This window comes from Phyllobates terribilis, unplaced genomic scaffold (genome assembly GCF_046119375.1).
Source record: "Phyllobates terribilis strain yellow unplaced genomic scaffold, ASM4611937v1 Scaffold_1__5_contigs__length_1240528914, whole genome shotgun sequence".
In the NCBI taxonomy this organism is placed as follows: Eukaryota; Metazoa; Chordata; class Amphibia; order Anura; family Dendrobatidae; genus Phyllobates; species Phyllobates terribilis.
In genome coordinates, this window is record NW_027362761.1 from 971,826,516 (window position 1) to 971,848,875 (window position 22,360).

Genomic DNA, 22,360 nt, shown 5'->3' on the forward strand with positions numbered 1-22,360 from the left:
CTTTCTCTTTCTCAGGTTCAGACCCGTCCGGGCCCTCTTGGTACTCGGGGTCTGAGTGGTACTGTTAATGACGCCCGGGGTCAGGGGGTGCGACTTTGGGCCTGGGCGCGGGCCGGTGGTGGCAGTGCCCAGGTCTGGAGGGCTCGGCTGCAGGGCTTGTTGCGGGTTCCGGAGCAGGTCTGCGTCTGCAGCGCCCGGGATCGGCGGCTCCACCGGGTGGCCCGGGAGCAGGCTGATGCTGGCAGCGTCCGGGACAGGGAGACTCCTCTTACCTGCTCCCGCGACCGCTCCTGCGTCACGCGTCTTCTCCTGGTGCTGGTCGGGGCCCGCGACGGCTGGGGCGCTGCCGATGCTGGGCAGCTTAGTCTGCTGCCGGTCCGCCATCTTGCTGTCCGTTCCTGGTGTCCTCCTCCCCCCTGGTGGACCGTGGCCTGCCTGGCGATGATCCTCTTCCGTAGGCCGCGGCTCCGCAGTTGATCATCAGGGTCGAGGACCTTCCGTCGCGCTCCAGTGACGTCGGCGTCTGCTGGGCTCCTTCCAGGACCTTACGCAACGTCCGGACGTGAGGCGGGGCTTCAGTTCTCGCGCGCTTTCGGAGTCCACGCCCCTCTTCTTCCCGCGCGGCGTCCTCAAGATGGCGCCCAATGGCGGGAAAACTCCACAGATGGCGGGAAGAAGGCTGAAGATGGCGCCGGATGGCGGGAAAACTTCACGGATGGTAAGTTTTAAAAGTCTCTTTTTCAGGCACGCAGTACCCGGTGGTTGCGGGCACGAAATCCTGCCGACTACGCCAAAAGCTGACGCGCCCCTGGGCCTGTGTCGAGCTGCGTTGCGCATGCGGGAGCTTACCCGGAGCCGGATCTCTTGAGGGTTGTAGTTTCGTGGCGGTGATCCGGTCCGTGCCCAGGGTGTCAAACTAAGTGGCAGTCTATGGCAGTAGATGTTAACTTGGATGTCGACTACGCCACCCGTTGAGTGCGGCTTTGCAGCCGCCGCTGCAGAACAGTCCGCTGAGGCCGGTGGTATGGGTGCAGCGATGATGTTATAACCCCCAACGGGAGGGGTATGGCCTCAGGGCAGCAGGAATAAATGATGGGGGTGATGGTGGTACACGAGCGCAACAAAGACAACTCGGAGTCTTGGTGGTGCAGTTCAGGGTCTTTACTCACGGTTACTCGGTTACTGCTCCAGGCCACCGCTGCAGAGGTGGCCGCCTGCGTCGTGCTGTGCTCACCAGGTGAGGGGCTCGGTTAACTCCCAGGTCTTTCTGGAGTGCTTTGCAGGACCCCCTTTATGTCCCCTGTCTCTGGTCTTCAACCCCACTAGTGACCACGCTTATGTCCAGCTGCCTCGGACCTTCTTGGTGGGCAAACGTTGGCCTGCGTTTCCCAGGTCCTATGTGGTGCCTTTCTAGCGGGTGTGGTGAGGGGCTGCTCCACATGTAATGTCGCAGCCTCCGGTTCTTAGTTGAGGGTAGTTTCTCTCCTCCACTAATTTGGGATCCGGTTCCCATCTTCTTGACCTGACCCCCCTACTCAGGTAGCGGCGGGCGTGTGGTGGCTACCAGCCAGTCCACACCCCTGGGGTCCCCTCTGTCCTTCCTGGAGCCCAGTCTGCTCCTCTTCCTCCTTCTTCCCTCCTCCAGGCTCAGGCCTCCTGACAGGGCCTGCCTGTGGAGCAGAGCCCATAAAGCAGCTCTGCTCCCTGTCTTCTCCTCTCTCAACTCCCTCCCTTTCCAAGATGGTGCCTCCCTTTATACTCCTGTACAGAGTGCACCCAGGATCTACTTCCCCCACGCACACACTACCGGGTTCCCTTCTCTAGGTGTTCCCTCCCCCCACTCCAGCCAGGGACATGCTCACTCGTGCCTGCATAACTAATGGGAGCACCGTCGAGCTGTCCCCCGGAAATGTGGTGTAGTGCATGTGGGTGTTAGGGTCCTGAGCCACACTCCATCCTTACCTGGAAGTGAGATATCGCACATCTGGGTGAGATACAATACCTCTGTAGCAACCGAACCCTCGGGGTGCTACAGTAGCAGCAGGAAAAAAATTGGAAATCCAGAGAAGATCTTGTTTGACTTGCCAGAGAAGATCAGAAGACCGAAACTTGCCAATATCATTACCCAATAAATGTAAAATTAAAAAATCAGGCATGGGATAACGCAAAGATAAATCTAATAATACTTTCTTCAACTGTGACCAACGCATACCACGAATACCATGCCAGAAGATTTGAATTTTGGATGAACTAAACGATAAATTTTCAGAATAATTTCTTTTACTCGCCCTTCTCTGCGCCCAATAGATGTAAGAGTGCCCAATAATCCATATACATTTGGGCCCTACAAAATAAAAAGAATCAACATGTAAATAACAAGTCAGGGCGAACACCTCCCTAATTGCTTAATCAAATTCTCATCTAGTCCAGCTTGGGCAGCCGTAGTTGCTGCCCCTATCCTAAACTAATCACCTGTAATACGTAAATTCCCCAGTTTCAAATCGCTCAAGCATTTCCTCAATATGAAAGAAAATTGGAATTTAGTTACTGGGCTACCATTTTTATGAATGAATAAAAGGGAAAAACCAAGGGGGCGAATTGACAGCCATCTTCTCATGTTAGTCACAGGGCATAAGGGAGAATCACTGATTGCCCTTACTATGATTTTAGTGCCCCTGCCTATCTGATCTGTCTTAGACCTCCTTAAGAAAAGGAGTATACTGTGCTGTAGCACTGAAAGGTCAGATAACAGAAGCCCCGTAGGCCGAAGCCCATTATCTGACAATAACTCCCCCGTCCTCATTGCTGAAAAAAATAAAGTAATAAAAATGGCCCTAAAAAGAGTTGCTTCAAAAAGGTCGAAACAAACCTCAGAAACAACCGAACACAATTTAGACAAAAGTTCAATCGTAACTGGTCGTCTGGTATCTGCACAAAAAGAATTAGGTTTAAAACCCTTTAAAAATTGTTTCACCACAAATAATGACGACAGGGGAGCTGACCCATAAAGCTTTAAAAAAAAAATGATATCCCTGCTACATTTTTTGCCAAAGCCGAGTGAGACAACCCTTCATTCACTAACATGTCTAAAAATGACAAGACTGAAGTAGCAAAACATGCATGAGGATCAAAGCCATTAACTTGACAAAATCCCCGCCATCGCTCCCACGCGCATGTATAATCAGCCCATGTGCGTGGAGCTAAGGAATGAATAATGTATTTAGGAACATGAATTAAACCAGATCCCACAGGGACGTGGGAAACCACGTTCTGTCCGCTTCTGCCTCTGGATACTGCACAAGGAATTCTTCCACCCGCTGCTGAGACATAAGATCCGCCATTACATTACTATAATCTGTTGAAACGCAGGCTTTAAGCCAAATGTTGTGCTGAAGTAATATTAACATCAAATGCCTCAAAATTTTAGGGATCAACCCGTTTCTAGAAGACATAGTGTTAAGTGAAAAACAAAGACCTGGAGATCTGGAGCGCAACAAAATTCTACAATTATCGAGATGAGAACTCCAAAGGGAAAAAATAGCAAAAACTGCAAAGACTTCAAAAAAGGATATAGTAAAATCCCTACCGCAGAAAAAACCCGGTCAATGCTCTGAAATCCATGCACCGCTGAAAAATCCTCCAAAACCGGAAAGACTGGCTGCACAAAACAATTGCAGTTTATCCGCCGATTGAAATTCTGACTGCCAGCAAGACACACCATTATACTCGTCCAAAAACCAGTCCCACACCCATAAATCCTCCTTCAGATCAGGAGAAATAATAATCAAAGACGTCGGGGAGGTGTGGCCTTTGATAGCATCGTACAAATGCCTCAAAAAAATTCTCCCGACAGGTATCATGCGCAAAGCAAAATTTAATGCTCCTAATAAAGATTGAAAATCCTTCAAAGAAGCAGTTTCCCGTTGCAGAAAAAGGTAGACTAGTGATTTCAGCTTAATCACTTTATCCAGTGGCAGCCTACATACCATTTCATTAGAATCTAACTCTATCCCTAAAAATTCCAGTGTCGTACAAGGAAAAACCGTCTTATCTTCTGCAATGGGGACCCCAAAAATAACCATAATGGACAAAAAACGTGTCAACAATTGGGAACAAATGTCAGAACCGGAAGGGCCTAAGAATAAAAAATCATCTAAATAATGTAACACATGTCCTTGTGGGAAAATAGATTGAAGGCACCATTGCAGAAAAGAAGAAAAAATTTCAAAATAAAAACAGGATAACGAAAAACCCATTGGGAGACATCGGTCAAAAAAATATAATCCCTCAAAAACAAAACCCAATGAACAGGATGAACAGGAAGCAGGCGAAAAGCCGCTTGAATATCTTAGCTAGCATGGCATTGCAGCCGACATTCCGGAATAAATCTATGGCCATGTCAAATGAGGCATAATGGACAGACGCCTTAGTCTTATCCACCTGGTCGTTCAATGAATCGCCGGGAGGGAAAGATAAATGATGTATAAGGCGATAGGAACCCCGCTCTTTTTTCGGAACAACCCCTAATGGGGAGATCCTAAAATTCAAAAAAGGGGGATCAATGAATGGACCAGAACACCTACCGAGCTGTATTTCCTTAACGATTTTCTCTCTCGCTACTTCAGGAAAACGCCTGGCTGAAGGTAAATTCTCAATTACCTTGCAACCAGACCCTTCAAAACTAGGTACAAGAAAAAAACCTCTGTGAAACCTTTAAACAGTAGCAGGGCCTTCTCCCTGTCGTGATATTTGTTTAGAAACGGTAGCATTTCTGCCACCTTCACCGGTGTCTTTGCCATTAAGAAATGGCTCTTTTGCAATAGCCCTTTGAGGCGACTGAGTAAATTTCTTGAAGCATTTATTCATTGGGTGAGCCCCCCCGCAAATGGAACACTCATGCTTATAACGCCAATTGTGTAGCCATTTGCAGTAGGACTCATTAAACACGAAACATAGCCCTTTCCGAATCTGTTGAGAAACAGGGTTTTTAACAATATTAGGTTGCCTCTGTGGGACCATCATTTGTAGCCATAAGCCTACGTCTTTTACCCCCCATTTTAATGATGAGTGAACAGACAATTTTTGCCTAAAGGCTTCATCATACAGCAGCCAAGCAGTACCGCCAAAATGGCGGTAAGCCTACAATACGATATCTATATGTTGGAGTCCACAGCAAAAAGACGCTGATTTCTCCCCCAACACGGCCGCATAAATTAAGAAGGCCTATAGCCACGAATGAAAAGATTTAAAAATTTTCTTTTTTTCCTCATCCGGTTTATCGGTCCGAAAAGTATCTTTACCGGGAAGCAGGGAAAAAACATCCAAATACTCCCCAGCCCAGATCCTTTCTTTCACCGACACAGACAAGTAAAAACCCAAAGGGGAAACCTCGCAGGACAATGCTTCATTGAAGCAGGCTGCAGGTAAATGAGGCCTCTGAGAAACCTTAAGGGAGGACCCCATATCAAACCTAGAAAATCCCCTAAGGGCATCCTGCACAGCAATGTTAACTATCTCTTTAAGAGAGGCTGAGCTAGAAATAACATTATCAATTAAACTGTCATTATGCATTAGTATCTCACCATCCGAAGATCGAGCCAGAGATGTCTGCCTCTGTCCTTGTGTTCTCTATTCTCACACCAGACCCCTGAGTGGTTTGAGTGAAAGGGGCCATCCCGGTACTAGCCACAACCGCTGGGCTCCAGGCCTGGGACACAGCTGCAGCCGCCTGACAGCTCTTTTGCTGCGGCTGCAAGCCGGCGCCCTGGCTCCACGGAGTGGTCCCGACAGCTACAGCTGCACCACTGTCTTCATCCGTGGTGATGCCGGCTGGCTCACGGGACCACGCCCTCTCGCGGGACTATGCGAGAGCCTGCTGACAGGCTCCCCGCTTAACGATGCCGCCGGCCTCTTACTGCCCTGGCTCCGCCTGCCTCCTAATGGCGGCGGTGATGGTCGTCCTGTATGTCGCCATCTTCCGGCTCCTCAATCGCCCCCTCAACTGCCTTTTCCTGCGCCGCTGAATCTTCCTCCAGGCACCGCAGAAGCCAGTCCCGACCTCCCCCAGTGCTCGCCTTCTCCAGCAGCCGGCTCAGGAGCTCCTCCATCCCGTCTTCAGGCTTCTTCAGCTCTTGAGGTAAAACTGACCCCTCCTGACAGGAGCCGTCATCTTATATAGGCATATGCCCCCACTCTCCCCCCCTTTCAGAACCAATCAGCTGTTCTCCATTTACCACTCAAAAAAAACGGTTCAGGCCACATTTGTACCACTTCTGAAACTTCCAAGTAATATTGTCAGTTACCTCATAACCTGACTTGACCATATAATACATTAGGGGCTTATCCCCTCATGATGTCCCCATTTAAGGCAATGTGGCCATCTCATTACTCTACATTTATTTGCATTAATCCCCATCTGCCAAGTTTTTCCCCATGCAGACCTCTCATCCAGATTGTTCTGTAATATTATACTGCCAAGCTCAGATTGTATTAGACTGCATTGTTTTGTGTCATCAGCAAAGACTGACACTTTACTCTTACCCATAGGCGGATTATAATGAGGACGATCTGGGCTACCGCCCGGGGCCCGTTGCTCTGAGGGGGCCCATGGTCAGATCGCCCTCATTATAATGTTTTCTGCAGAGGCAGGGGCAGGGGGACCACACTGTACCATTAGACGCTGGCCGCATCAGGGAGACAGACACGCCCCCTGCACTGCACGCTGTGTGCTGCGTCTCCAGGACTGACGTCACACAACGGCGCCTGGAGCTGCTTCTCTTCAGCCTGCCGGAGAGGAGCTCCTGCATCAGTGGATGGCGGTAAATAGTAAATACGAGGTCGGGCCTAGGGCAGGATGTCTGGAGTCACAGTGAGGAGGGGGCTGCAGGACGCTGTTCCCCTCCTGATCAGTTCACATGGATCCCTTAGTGTCAGGTCAGCGGTCGCTCTGCTGGAGCTCAGTGTGACTTATTGCCAGAGTCTGACCTTTGCTGCAGATCAGGTCGCGCTGTCAGTGCCAGGTCATCTGCTCCAGTGTCACCAGATCTGCAGGAAAATTCACAGTCCTGCAATAAATCACACTGAACCCCAGCAGAGACCACAGACATCAGCATAGGGGATCCTGCACTGACTGATCAACCCTGAACCTGCAGGACGTCACATACTATACTGCTCCATATATGATATGTGAGGTCCTGTGTGCAGGTCCAGGTGTGATCAGTACAGTGTAGATACCTGTACAAAAAATGTCATCCAGTATACAGATTAATGTACGGTATACTGTGGTACAGACATCAGATGGGATATTACAATGTATATAGTATATAACATCTGATATCTGTATCACAGTATTACATACTAGCTATTGAACCTGTTCTACGCCCGGGTGGCGAGCTTTTTTTATTGGTATATGCTCCCCCATCCTGACCCCGTATCCTGGTATATGCTCCCCCATCCTGGTATATGCTCCCCCATCCTGGCCCTGTACCCTGGTATATGCTTCCCCATCCTAGTGTGTGCTCCCCTATCCTGGTATATTCGCCCCCGTCCTGGTATATGCTCCCCAACCTGGTATATGCTCCCCCATCCTGGTATATGCTCCCCCATCCTGGTGTATGCTTCCCCATCCTGGTATATGCTTCCCCATCCTGGTCCCCCATCCTGGTATATGCTCCCACATCCTGGTCCATGCCCCCCCCATCCTGGTCCATGCTCCCCCCCCCATCTTGGAATATGCTCCCCCATCCTAGTCCCCTATCCTGGTATATGTTCCTCCATCCAGGTCCCCTATCCTGGTATATGCTCCCCCCTCACCCTGGTCCATGCTCCCCATGTCCGCATAGCGCGATATCCAGTTTCATTTGAATGAATACAAATGTGCAGAGTGTATTCAACAAAATGGCACCAAAGTACGCGCATGCGCATACCACGCTGTCCATTTTGTCGAAGACACTGTTCATATTTGTCTTCACTAAAATAGCGCCGGAAATCGCAGTATGCGCAGGCGCCACACTCCTCCCCCGGCCTCTCCAGAGATGACAGGACCGAACAGGTATGTGTTTATGGTGCCGGAGATCGTGGTATGCGCTCAGTGCTTATGCATACCGCGATCTCCGGCGCCACGCTCCTCATCCCTGTCTGGGATGTGGATGTGTCTTTCTGTCTGCGGCCAGACTGTGCAGGTATTGCGCTTGCGCAGTCTATAGAGGCTTCTGACAGAAGGACACATCCCTGATTATACTATAGATACCAGTCATGTATTGTCGTATAGACTGTACAGGGCCATACCTAGGGGAATGTGGGGGGGCATGTGACCGGGGTACAGCCGTCAGGGGGTTGCCTTCGGGCCACCTCATGCGGTGGTCAGAGGTGTCTCACAGGTAGCTGCATTTTGCATTCGACCATTCATTGCATATAGGGAGCTATGTGGGTGCTCATACTGTATATAGGGAGATATGTACAGGCTCATATTGTATATAGGGAGCTATGTGGGGCTCATACTGTATATAGGGAGCTATGTACAGGCTCATATTGTATATAGGGAGCTATGTGGGTGCTCATACTGTATATAGGGAGCTATGTGGGGCTCATACTGTATATAGGGAGCTATGTACTGGCTCATACTGTATATAGGGAGCTATGTGGGGGCTCATACTATATATAGGAGGCTATGCGGGGGCTCATATTGTATATAGGGGCTATGCGGGGGCTCATACTGTGTCTAGGTAGCTATGCGGGGGCTCATACTGTATCTAGGGAGCTATGTGTGGGGCTCATACTATATCTAGGGAGCTATGTGCGGGCTCATACTGTATATAGGGGGATGTCAGCATACTTAATTCTGCTCAATATTAAGTCATACAATTAATATATTTTTTTTATTATTTTGTTAATATTTTTAATATTGAGCAGAATTAATTTCAGCCTATTGGTTCGGCTTCTACAACAGTCACGGTCTCTCATGTGGCCCCTCAAGGAAATTAATCTCCCACTGCTGTTCTACTATATATAGCGCTATTTTATGTATAGGGCTATGTACATAATGGAAAAATTTTTCCATCATTTTCCGTCTACAGATGTGACCAAAGCATCTGTGTGTTAGTCACATGACCTATCACATGATCTATCAAAGGGGATCATGTGAAATGTCATGTGATACATCGGGTACCTGTGGGGGGGGCCCACACCTTCTAAACTGCCCGGGACCCTGACTACTCTTAATCCACCGCTGCTCTTACCCCATCCACAAGGTCATTAATAAAGAGATTAAAAAGAATTGGCTCAATGACGTCACTTCGACAGCCCTGCAGACAATGACAGACACCTGGAGCAGCGGCGGAGACTCAGCGTTGGACCCGGGGAGGGTGAATAAAGGTCAGTTTGCTTTTAAAATAAACTGCTCTTGGGGCCAGAGGTTTTCTGAAAGTAGAAAACTCATTTAAGTAATTCTAAAATATTTATGGGAAATAGTACAGTATAGTAATAACAGTAACAGTAGGCAGTGACAGAAGCCATACCAGTGGCATAACTCCACAGTACCCAGTGTCCTACCTTAGCTTTTGTTTTAAACCAATGATTACATATTTTCCCCCCAAAAAAATCAAAGCCTAGCTACAATATTAGATTTGTGTCTTTTTCTTGAACAAACTCTTTGCAGAACATTTATTTTTGTTTATTTCTTGCTTTCATTTAGAGCACACATTTATGGTTTATGTTCTGATTATATTAGTTACAATTCAAACTTTTGCATGGGTGCGCATGATCTCTATGTGCGCCCCTGAGCAATACTACTGCTAAAAATGTGAACTCTGTAACCTGACATAAAAGTCCTGACCAAAGGAACAATTCCAGTTCTGTCTTGTAGAATATGAGGGTGGATTACACAATGCGGCACTGCAGACAATCAGGATAATCCTCCAGAGTGGTATATAAAAGTTTACCTTTTTGCATCTTCATTTCCTGGCAAATCTAAAAATGTTAAGGAAGAAAATGTATAATTAAATGGAAACCAGAAAGATATTTATGAAAATGTACATATTTATATTTAGTCTATACACCTTCATTTAACTTATATAGAAAAACAGCAGGAGGGAAAAAAATAAACTTAGAATCCTAGGAAACAAATGGCAACATTGTGAGCACTATGGCCAGGCTGACACATTGTGGTTGCTATGAATTTGTTGCAATTTCTTTTTCTTTTCATGTAAAAAATGTGAAATAAAAAAAATGTAGACAGTTTGGCCATTTTACCTGAGCCTAAGATACAGAGGATTTGTTAAAGATGTTATCCAGAGTTGGGGCAAAAGTCTGCAGTCACTTTATATGACTGCTGGCGGTATATGACTACCAGCACACACTGTCACAATCTTAGTATTGCCGATGCGAGCAGGCAGTTAAATGACCATATATATATGCACTTTACATAATATTGGTTACGCGGCGACCAGACTGGTCCGGCTTCTCTCAAATTTCTTCTTTTAAGACAAGCTGAGCACAAATAGTTGACACATAACCGCCCTGTCACATGGGGAATAACGTGGAATTGTGACTGTCAAAGTGACTGCAGAGTTTTATCCCATGCCTGGATAACACCTTCAAGGGCTCAGTAACATGAGCGTATAACACGGCCGAGTGCTATCTGATGGTTTATTGGATAGCACTCAGCCCAATGTTATACCGTGGGGCAGTGCCAAGTAGCGCTTTTTTCCTCATGCCAATTTGGCATCCAAAAACAATTGCAGCATGCTGGGGGTGCATCCAAGAATCGGACCATGCGCACCCATACAAGCCTACGGATGCGTGTAAAACATCAGACTGCACTTGGATGTCATCCGAGTGCCGTTCAACAACCGCACATCTGTTCTGCAATTTTCTCATGCGAGAATCGGATCACACACAGATCAGACTCGGACACAGTATGAGTGTCATTAGCATAATCGAGCCGATGCTCTCGCATGAGAGAAAATACGGCCGTCTGACCGCAGTCTTATACCTCACCAGTATCTCCCCTTTTCGCAGTCTCAGCTCCAGAACTATCGCCCTGTGATCAGAGCTGATGTGGGCTTAAAACAACCTCAGGTTTGCGGCGCTCTGCTTTGGAGAGATCTTACTTCTTAAGAGGGTCTTTTGGCAATAAGTTGATCAAAAAGTGTCTCCTGTTGGGACCGCCAGGAATCAGCTGTAATCTGTTGTAATTTTTAAGTAAGAGATCAATGTTTCTTAAGTGTCTCCAGAGGGGTATTGAAGCATTACATGATGCCCATACAAATTATAGGGGTTATCCCAAAATATATTATTTTTTCAACCTCCATGAGTGTAATAACCGCTCTAATGTACCCTAATTATGCCTTCAGATCGTCTCCGCTCAGTGATGCCCATATGACCACTGTAAACTACATGCAAAGTTGATTACGGTAGTTACTCTTCCAACTGCTCTGGGAAGTACTAGAGGCCTCTGGGGAAGAGCTGACAAGAGGAGACACGTGTGGTCTCGCTGCACAGTAAGGATGAGGTGAGGATACCCATTATAAAGAATAGCAGGTATCTACTGAGCATGTGCAACTTGTAATGAAAAAACTGCCTGGGCCGCTAGCAGGCAAAAGCCTCGGACACGCCTGTTGTCAGGGAATGCTAGCAGTGGCGAGCAGATTTGGAAATTGATTACATGTCACAATTTTATTTATTTTAGGATTTTAAGACACTGAACTCTGATTAATGTTGTAGGTTTAACTCTTTAATGAGCCATCTGTGAATGCAGGTCAGGTCTTACCCAGGGGGAAAATTCTATCTGTCACCACTCTCTACCATTCTTAAGAGATGAGGATCCAGAAAGAGAGACCCTGTCTATTAAAGGAATTTTCCACTTTAGAAACATGGACCCCAAAGGATACCTATTATGTAAAATAACAAAATCAGATAATACAAATCAAATCAAATCAAATGGGCTTTATTGGCTGGACTAAGAACATGTTAGCATTGCCAAAGCAAGTGGTAAAATAATAGGGGGGTGGGGATAGGGACACATCCAGGGTGGGGTATCTCAGTCCATGACATATCAGGCTGCTCTTGGAATATTCTCCCTGCCTGAATCCAGCTCAGGCTCTCCGCTTCTGCTCTGGTGCAGTGTTTTGGTTACAGTGGTGATGTCACATCGGCCGCTCACATCACTACTGCAGCCCATCACTGTGGTTCACAACATCTGCGTCAGCATGAGCTGCTGAGATCAGTAACTGGTGGAAGCGGTGATGTGAGCAGTCGATGTGATGTCACTTCTATGGCTAAAAGCAGGGGCGTATCTAACGGGGCAGGCGGGGCATGTACCCCGGGCGCAGCCGGCACTGGGGCGCAGTCGGGCCACCTAATGCGGCGGTCCGATGTGTCCCCCCTTTCCCAGCGTTCTGCCGCCCCCTAGACTGGGAGTCGGCAGTTCTCTGAGCAGGGTGTGAAGCTGACACCACACTCAGAGAAGCTGCAGATGCAGGCTCCCAGCATTGAAGCTCTGATCTCAGGATTACAGCGACGCCAGCAGCGTGATCCGGTCATGTGATCACACTGCTGACATCACTCACCGGCACTGCACCTCAAGCCGAGGCGGCCATTGGTGGAAAGTGCTCCAGTGAAGACACCGAAGATGGAGGTGAAGATTAATTGTGGGGGATGATTTATGCTATGGCTGGGGGGGGGTGATTTATGATATGGCTGAGGGGGTGAGTTATGCTATGGCTGTGGGGGATGATTTATGCTATGGCTTTGGGGAATGATTTATGATATGGGTGGGGGGGTGATTTATGCTACGGCTGGGGGGGTGATTTATTGTATGGCTGGGGGGTGATTTATGGTATGGCTGGGGGGTGATTTACTATGGGGGGTGACATGGTAAGGCTGGAAAAGATTTACTATGGGGAGAGATTTATTGTATGGCTGGGGGGGACATTTAGTGTGGGGGGAGGGGTGGGCGATATTTTGTGTGTGGGTGATTGGTGCGGACACAGAATGGGGAGGATGGGTGCATACGCAATATGAGGAGCGAAAGAGGGGAATGTATACGGACACAGTATGGGGAGAGAGGGTGATGTTATGTGTGCAGACCTAGTATGGGGAATTGGGGGGATGTGTGAGGAGTTAAATATATGAGGAGACAGTATGGTTAGCAGGGGGATGTCAGAGAAGACAGTATGAGGAGGAGGGGGAAATAATGGGGGGAGAAAAGTGTGAGTGGACACAGAATAGAGGCTAAGTAGTGTGGTGGGACAGTGTAAGGGCACAGCCATGAGGGCACGGAAAGCTGATGAGGGGGCACAGTATAGAGACTTGGCCCTATAGGGGGGACACAGTGTGAGGACAGTGTGAAGAGGGGGCCCAGTATGGAAAGGAGAGGGCAGTGTGGAGAGCATGTACCATAAGAGGGACAGTGTGGGGTCATATTTTGTGCAGGGAATATAGTGAGGGGCAATTATTTATTCAGGGGCTCAGCGTAGGGCAGATATTTGTATTCAGGAGCATTATAATGACACTGCTATCTTTAAGGGCATCGTGTGGGTATGAGCAGCAGAAGATCGGAGAAGATGGAAGTTTGCAGAGACGGCTGTGAATGAGAAAAGTCATCATGGAGTCTGGACAAGATGGAGAAGAAAGAGAACGACTCCGGAGACAACATCATCTATCAGGTACCTGGATGTAAATTTTATTTTTGATACTGACTAATGCTCATATTTTTATTTATGTTGGGAGCATTAAAGATGTTGTCCACATTTGTGATGAGTCTGCAGTCATTCTATGTGACTGCAGACTTCTGAATTCTCACAGTGCGCACTGCACACTGTCAGGATTCTCTGGTGCCGGCGATTTCTATACATGCGGTCATGTGCTGACTAGACATGTGTGGCCTTACTCAATGACAATGAATTGAGCGAGGCCGCACACGTCTAGTCGGAATGTGGCCAGAAGTAAACAAATCGCATACTTGTGCTGACATGACCATCCATTGTTGCCACCTGCAAGGTAGAATCCTAAAAGTGTTCAGTGCATGCGCTGTGAGAATTCAGAAGCCTGCAGGCACATAGAGTGACTGCAGACTTTAATCTCAAACCTGGACAAGCCCTTTAATTATAAAATGGAGCCCTGTAGCCAATCCTAATAGTGTATAATATACTCACAGGATTCAGCTCCGCTTGCAGGTTCCAGCAGTCATGGCCACTTCACTCATATGCGATTTTCATACTTACGGTCACCTGACTACGAGCTTCTCTTCCTGCTTCTCTCAGTTTTTCACTGAACATTGAGAGAATTAAGAAGAGCAGCTCGTCCGCACGTGACTAAGTATGGAAATCACATATGTGCTGAGGAGAGGGAGAGGGGGGCGCCAAACTGAACTCTTGCCCCGGGTGCCAGAAACCCTAGATACACCTCTGCCAAAAGACTGAAGCCAAAGCTGCAATGGAGATTCACAGACAGTACTGGACCCAGGGAGGGAGAATACTGTCTGAATTTGTTATTTACATACAATGCATTGTGAAAGTATTTGGCCCCCTTGAACTTTTCTACCTTTTGCCACATTTCTGGCTTCAAACATAAAGATATAAAATTCAAATTTTTTTGGGAAGAATCAACAAGTGGGACACAATCGTGAAGGGGAACAAAATTTATTGGATATTTTAAACTTTTTTAACAAATTAAAAACTGAAAAGTGGGGCGAGCAATATTATTCGGCCCCTTTACTTTCAGTGCAGCAAACTCACTCCAGAAGTTCAGTGAGGATCTCTGAATGATCCAATGTTGTCCTAAATGACTGGTAATGATAAATAGAATCTACCTGTGTGTAATCAAGTCTCCGTGTAAATGCACCTGCTCTGTGATAGTCTCAGGGTTCTGATGAGCGCATCATGAAGACCAAGGAACACACCAGGCAAGTCCAAGATACTGTTGTGGTGAAGTTTAAAGCCGGATTTGGATACAAAAAGATTTCCCAAGTTTTAAACATCTCAAGGAGCACTGTGCAAGCGATCATATTGAAATGGAAGGAGTATCAGACCACTGCAAATCTACCAAGACCCAGCCGTCCCTCTAAACTTTCATCTCGAACAAGAAGACTGATCAGAGATGCAGCCAAAAGGCCCATGATCACTCTGGATGAACTGCAGAGATCTACAGCTGAGGTGGGAGAGTCTGTCCATAGGACAACAATCAGTCGTACACTCCACAAATCTGGCCTTTATGGAAGAGTGGCAAGAAGATATCCATAAAAAGTCCCGTTTGAAGTTTGCCACAAGCCACCTGGGAGACACATCAAACATGTGGAATAAGGTGCTCTGGTCAGATGAAACCAAAATCGAACTTTTTGGCCACAATGCAAAGCGATATGTTTGGCATAAAAGCAACACAGCTCATCACCCTCAAAACACCATCCCCACTGTCAAACATGGTGGTGGCAGCATCATGGTTTGGGCCTGCATTTCGTCAGCAGGGACAGGGAAGATGGTTAAAATTGATGGGAAGATGGACGGAGCCAAATACAGGACCATTCTGGAAGAAAACCTGTTGGAGTCTGCAAAAGACCTGAGACTGGGACGGAGATTTATCTTCCAACAAGACAATGATCACAAACATAAAGCAAAATCTGCAATGGAATGGTTCAAAAATAAACGTATCCAGGTGTTAGAATGGCCAAGTCAAAGTCCAGACCAGAATCCAATCAAGAATCTGTGGAAAGAGCAGAAAGCTGCTGTTCACAAACGCCCTCCATCCACTCCATCCAACCTCACTGAGCTCGAGCTGTTTTGCAAGGAAGAATGGGCAAGAATTTCAGCCTCTCGATGTGCAAAACTGATAGAGACATACCCCAAGCAACTTGCAGTTGTAATCGCAGAAAAAGGTGGTGCTACAAAGTATTAACTCAAGGGGGCCGAATAATATTGCACGCCCCACTTTTCAGTTTTTAATTTGTCAAAAAAAGTTTAAAATATCCAATAAATTTCGTTCCACTTCATGATTGTGTCCCACTTGTTGTTGATTCTTCCCCAAAAAATTAGAATTTTATATCTTTATGTTAGAAGCCAGAAATGTGGCAAAGGTAGAAAAGTTCAAGGGGGCCAAATACTTTCACAATGCACAGTAATAGGCTACAATTGGGGTCCATTTTTCAAAATACATAACTCCTATATGGTGCCCAGAATTTATAATACGGACAGTCACCACTGAATATTATTTTTAGCCTTCTTTGGTGATTGTATTGCTCCTTTACATGGACAGTAAGCATTTAGTTCGCATTGTGTCATTACTCCTACTGAAAATGTACAGATGCAGATAATAAAGAAAGAATATACATACTTCAAATATTGCCATCCACAGAAATAATTAACTACAACAGTAAAATACTTGTTCCATTTAATGTCCCAGAAGATAGGTTCAGAATATCATTTAAAAAATTACATATTTTACCTTCTTGAAGGTTTTTCGTCTTTTGCGCTTTACAATGAAAATAACAATGGGTATCAGCAGCAGCACTAGGATGACGGCAGGAGCAGCATATGTCAGGATAGTGATCAGTTCTGAATCAGACCCATCAGGGGCTTCAGTGACTTTACTGTTTGATTCACTGAATACATCGGATGTGATTGTGGACAGGGTCTGGTCTCCATCTGTAAACACAGTGTATGTCTGGCTGGTTGGTGTGAGCTCTTCCTCTGTGGTAGTCTCCGCCATCTGTAAGTAAACACTAAGATTGTATACATTTACAACAACTAACCTAATACACCCATATTTCATCATAACAATTTTGATTGTCTGGTGACTTTACCCCTTTTAATGCTATACTGGCTCAGTAAGGTTTTACGTATGGAATTAGTTGTAGAGCTTTATAGGTGTTCATACCTTTTTGTAGAGATCTGATGTGCCAGTCAATAGAAATTTAGGGTAGAAATGTGTTAAAGGGGTGGTCCAGGTTTGGGATGAAAATCTGCAGTCACTCCATGTAACTGCAGACTTCTGAATCACCATGATGCGCACACTTCACATTGTCAGGATTCTCCGGTTCCGGCGGCGAGAGTGAGCATTCAAGTGACCACAAGTGTGCGATTTATATACCGTACATGCGGTCATGTGCTGAATAGACATGCTCATCCTCACTCAGTTCACTTGTATTCAGTGAGGCAGCAGATGTCTAGTCGGAATGTGGCAGGAAGTTAGTAAAACACATACTTGCGGTCACTTGACTGCCCACTCTTGCCACCGGCACCGGAGAATCCTGACAATGTCCGATGCACATGCTGTGAGGATTCAGAAGTCTGCAATCACATGGAGTGACTGCAGACTTTTATCCAAAACCTGGACAACACTTTTAATGATAAAATCTCAATCTAGTATTGAAGCTATAAGCAAATCAGGCTGGAAGTGCACAGGGGGCGTGTCAGTGCACTTGGATTGCTTCTTCATAGTGCATTGACACTCCCCCTCCCTCCCCTCCAAGTACACAGCCATACTATTGCCTTTAGTGCTCGTTCACACTGGCGATTAGCATCTGATGAATCTGTCATGCGAGAGAAGTGGATGCTATTTGCAAATGACCCTCGGCTCAAACTCTGCTGTGAGCGTGAGCCGAGGGCCACTTTACTGTGCATGAATCACAGGTGCGGAGAAGATGGGGAACTTCATTTCTCCATCTTCTCCATTCTGTGAGTCGGCGTATATCGGACTGCACTGGGATGACATCCAAGTGCAGTCCCATGTTTTGCACGCACCCATAGACTTGTATGGGTGTGCCGTCCGATATACTCTGCCAATTGCAGCATGCAGCGTGTTTTTTTCTCATGCCGACTTGGCATGAGAATATAAACGCTAGTCGGCACTGCTGAATAGTATAACATTGGAGTGAGTGTGATCTGATGAAACATTGGATACGCTGGCTACTAGCCAGTGTGAGCGAATCCTTATATGTAGAAATGTGCTTACAGTTTCCCTTTAAAATGTCAGGACTCGGAGCAGCAATCTATTACATATTGGCCAATGCAGTTGAGTTAGTATCACCGGGTGGCCCAGTCCGGGCATGCGTTCCACACTGGAATACACACACTATCCACTACCCACCAATGATATTAAAGCAATATAGAGGGATTTTTTGAACATTTACCCTGCACTTAATTGATGGGTTCATCTCACATCCTCTGTGATTGGCCAGAGGGATATATATATATAACATTACCATTGCTCTTTTCTATTATACACTCCTTGAGAAAGCAATCCGGCGAAACGGCGTTGGAGGTGGTGGGGCCTAGCTATATGGTATTTACAGTTAGGTCCATATATATTTGGACAGAGACAACATTTTTCTAATTTTGGTTCTAGACATTACCACAATGAATTTTAAACAAAACAATTCAGATGCAGTTGAAGTTCAGACTTTCAGCTTTCATTTGAGGGTATCCACATTAAAATTGGATGAAGGGTTTAGGAGTTTCAGCTCCTTAACATGTGCCACCCTGTTTTTAAAGGGACCAAAAGTAATTGGACAGATTAAATAATTGTAAATAAAATGTTCATTTCTAGTACTTGGTTGAAAACCCTTTGTTTGCAATGACTGCCTGAAGTCTTGAACTCATGGACATCACCAGACACTGTGTTTCCTCCTTTTTGTTGCTCTGCCAGGCCTTCACTGCGGTGGTTTTCAGTTGCTGTTTGTCTGTGGGCCTTTCTGTCTGAAGTTTAGTCTTTAACAAGTGAAATGCATGCTCAATTGGATTGAGATCAGGTGACCGACTTGGCCATTCAAGAATATTCTACTTCTTTGCTTTAATAAACTCCTGGGTTGCTTTGGCTTTATGTTTTGGGTCATTGTCCATCTGTAGTATGAAACAACGACCAATCAGTTTGGCTGCATTTGGCTGGATCTGAGCACACAGTATGGCTCTGAATACATCAGAATTCATTTGGCTGCTTCTGTCCTGTGTCACATCATCAATAAACACTAGTGACCCAGTGCCACTGGCAGCCATGCATGCCCAAGCCATGACACTGCCTCCACCGTGTTTTACAGATGATGTGGTATGCTTTGAATCATGAGCTGTACCACGCCTTCGCCATACTTTTCTGTTTCCATCATTCTGGTAGAGGTTGATCTTGGTTTCATCTGTCCAAAGAATGTTCTTCCAGAACTGTGCTGGCTTTTTTAGATGTTTTTTAGCAAAGTCCAGTCTAGCATTTTTATTCTTGATGCTTTTGAGTGACTTGCACCGTGCAGTGAACTCTCTGTATTTACTCTCATGCAGTCTTCTCTTTATGGTAGATTTGGATATTGATACGCCTACCTCCTGGAGAGTGTTGTTCACTTGGTTGGCTGTTGTGAAGGGGTTTCTCTTCACCATGGAGATTATTCTGCGATCATCCACCACTGTTGTCTTCCGTGGGCGCCCAGGTCTTTTTGCATTGATGAGTTCACCAGTGCTTTCTTTCTTTCTCAGGATGTACCAAACTGTAGATTTTGCCACTCCTAATATTGTAGCAATTTCTCGGATGGGTTTTTTCTGTTTTTTCAGCTTAAGGATGGCTTGTTTCACCTGCATGGAGAGCTCCATTGACCGCATGTTTACTTCACAGCAAAACCTTCCAAATGCAAGCACCACACCTCAAATCAACTCCAGGCCTTTTAATTGAGAATGACATAACGAAGGGATTGCCCACACCTGTCCATGGAATAGCCTTGGAGTCAATTGACCAATTACTTTTGGTCCCTTTAAAAACAGGGTGGCACATGTTAAGGAGCTGAAACTCCTAAACCCTTCATCCAATTTTAATGTGGATACCCTCAAATGAAAGCTGAAAGTCTGAACTTCAACTGCATCTGAATTGTTTTGTTTAAAATTCATTGTGGTAATGTCTAGAACCGAAATTAGAAAAATGTTGTCTCTGTCCAAATATATATGGACCTAACTGTATATGGTATTTATTCCTTCCTATGTGTTTACTTGGTCACATTTAATGCATTTAATTTAGCACTCTAATTTATGCATATCCACTGTGATTTAATTTATTTATATTTTTGAGTTGCTGCTATATGTATTTATTGCACTATGCACTTTAACATATAGTTTGGATTTGCCATTTATATTCTTCTTTTTACTGATCTATGCCCCACAGCAAATGAACTATTGGGTATTTATTATATATCCCTGAGTCTGTTTTTCTGTAATCATGTTTTTTGATTTATACATGTATGTATTTTTAATAGAAATTTATTAAATGAATAATTTTAAAATGATTGTGTGGTTGTTCATTGTTTATTTGAGTGGGTCTTGTATTTAAGATTAATGAATAACCCATTATAAATATACTATGCTATTTCTAGATAGTTGTGTTGTGAGTTAGTATCATGTTCAAGCACATCTTTCAGAATAATACGCTACTTTATGTAAGAAAAGTATATTAGTTGCCACTACGAGCACTGTGTATGTACATACACAGCAGCGTGTCAATCACCACTCTGAGGGACCGTAATTTTTTAGGCCTCCTAGTAGCTAAATGGCACAAGATTTTTAGTGCTGTTTTGATTTCTTGGAGTATGGACCTATAGCTGTAATATGCTGTAGCATGCTAAGCTGACAGATGTGTATTAGGATGAATTCACACATTGCATAATTTGTTGTAGAACGTTCTGCAACTGTCCCATTTATCTGAAACAACCACATTCAAATGTATGGAACCAATTTTTTAGTCGCAGAAATTAATCCACAAAAAAAACTTGCAAATTTGGGTGCTGAGTTTGCAGATGTGGATTTAACTGAAGATTTTCCTCTGCAGAAAATTTGCTTTGCATCAGTCCCATGGAAGCGTATCTTTTAGTCCATACCTTTGGACAAGTAATGGAGCAACGTTTTTTATCATAAACTCACCCATACTTCGTAAATATTGTTGGGAAAATCATGCGGGTCATCCTCACATTTCACCCTTTGCATTGCGAAAAGGGCAAATTATGTAGTGACATCCGAGGGATAAATTGACATGCAGCAGGTTTCAAGTCTATAGTGCTGATTACTTTATGCTGCAGATATTATTTCCAGCTTTCTTAAAGGGAATCTGTCAGCAGGTGTTTGCTCCTTCATCTGAGAGCAACATGACGTAGGCAAAGAGACCCTAAATCCATAGATGTATCACTTAGGTTACTGGGTGCAGTGGTTCTGACACAGAATTTTTAGATTTAGCATGTAGCAGTGCTCAGAAAGCTGCCCTGCCCACACCAGACAGTATGTATATAGTCTATAGACAGTGAGCTGCTTATCACAGGAGGGGGCGGAGTTGGAATAGCATGCAGGCCCTGCTGTAGTCCAGAAAATGATAATCACCAAGTGATAAAACCTTCAGAATAAGTAAACACAGCTTGACATGTGACACACCCTTGAAATCTGTATTTTAACCCCTACCTCATGCTGTCCTCAGATTATAATGCAAAAACCTGCTGACAGATTCCCTTGAAAATGTCAGTTACAATTCCGGTATTGTAAAACCAACTGAGCCTCCAACACCTCCCCCTCCAGTTCAGGATACAATGCCGAAATGACTACCCCCTTCTGTAATATCAGAGCAGGGTTCTCATGGTCACCACCACCAGGGAAGCTCCGGGACAAAGCATCAGCCTTGACATTTTTGACCCCTGGATGAAAAGTGACAAAAAATTGAACCTAGTAAAAAACAGGGACCATCTAGCTTGCCTAGTGTTGAGACGTTTAGCTGGCTGGAGATATGACAGGTTCTTATGGTCAGTAATAACAGTAATAGGATGGACAGTCCCCTCCAACCAATGTCGCCATACTTCGAACGCCAATTGGATCGCCAAAAGTTCCCTATTACCCACGTCATAATTTCTCTCAGCCGAAGACAATTTTTTAGAAAAGAAGGCACATGGACGCCATTTACCAGGGGACGGACCCTGAGACAACACAGCCCCAACCCCCACATCCGACGCATCAGCCTCCACAATAAAAGGTTGGGAAACATCGGCTTGACTGAGTATAGGTACAGTGGCAAAATGATTCTTTAAGGAAGAAAAAGCCTGGAGGGAAGCATCCGACCATTTGGAAAAATTAGACCCCTTCCTAGTCATGTCAGTAAGGGGTTTCACGATTGCTGAGTAGTTTTGGATGAATTTTCGGTAAAAATTAGTAAAGCCCAGAAAACGTTGTAGAGCCTTCAGATTCTCGGGACGGTCCCAATCAAGGACTGCACGGATCTTCTCTGGATCCATCCGAAAACCCAAAGATGACAACAACTACCCCAAAAACTGCACCTCCTGAATGGCGAAAACACATTCTTCTAGTTTGGCATATAGTTTGTTATTAGTGTTGAACGAGCACTAAAATGCTCGGGTGCTTGAAGCTCG

At 45.5% G+C, this 22,360-nt stretch overlaps 2 long non-coding RNA genes across 2 annotated transcripts in view; one reads left to right on the forward strand and one right to left on the reverse strand.

Annotated features, from left to right (window-relative positions):
* The window catches only part of LOC141172158 (uncharacterized), a 69,858-nt gene extending 59,881 nt beyond the window's left edge, over positions 1-9,977 (reverse strand). The window contains exon 1 of the long non-coding RNA XR_012252428.1: positions 9,939-9,977. This is a non-coding gene — a long non-coding RNA (uncharacterized lncRNA). The remainder of the gene's footprint in view (positions 1-9,938) is intronic.
* A 2,336-nt stretch (positions 9,978-12,313) lies between these two features.
* LOC141172161 (uncharacterized) overlaps positions 12,314-22,360 on the forward strand; it is a 382,398-nt gene continuing 372,351 nt past the window's right edge. Inside the window, exons 1-2 of the long non-coding RNA XR_012252429.1 lie at positions 12,314-12,634; positions 13,525-13,664. This is a non-coding gene — a long non-coding RNA (uncharacterized lncRNA). The remainder of the gene's footprint in view (positions 12,635-13,524; positions 13,665-22,360) is intronic.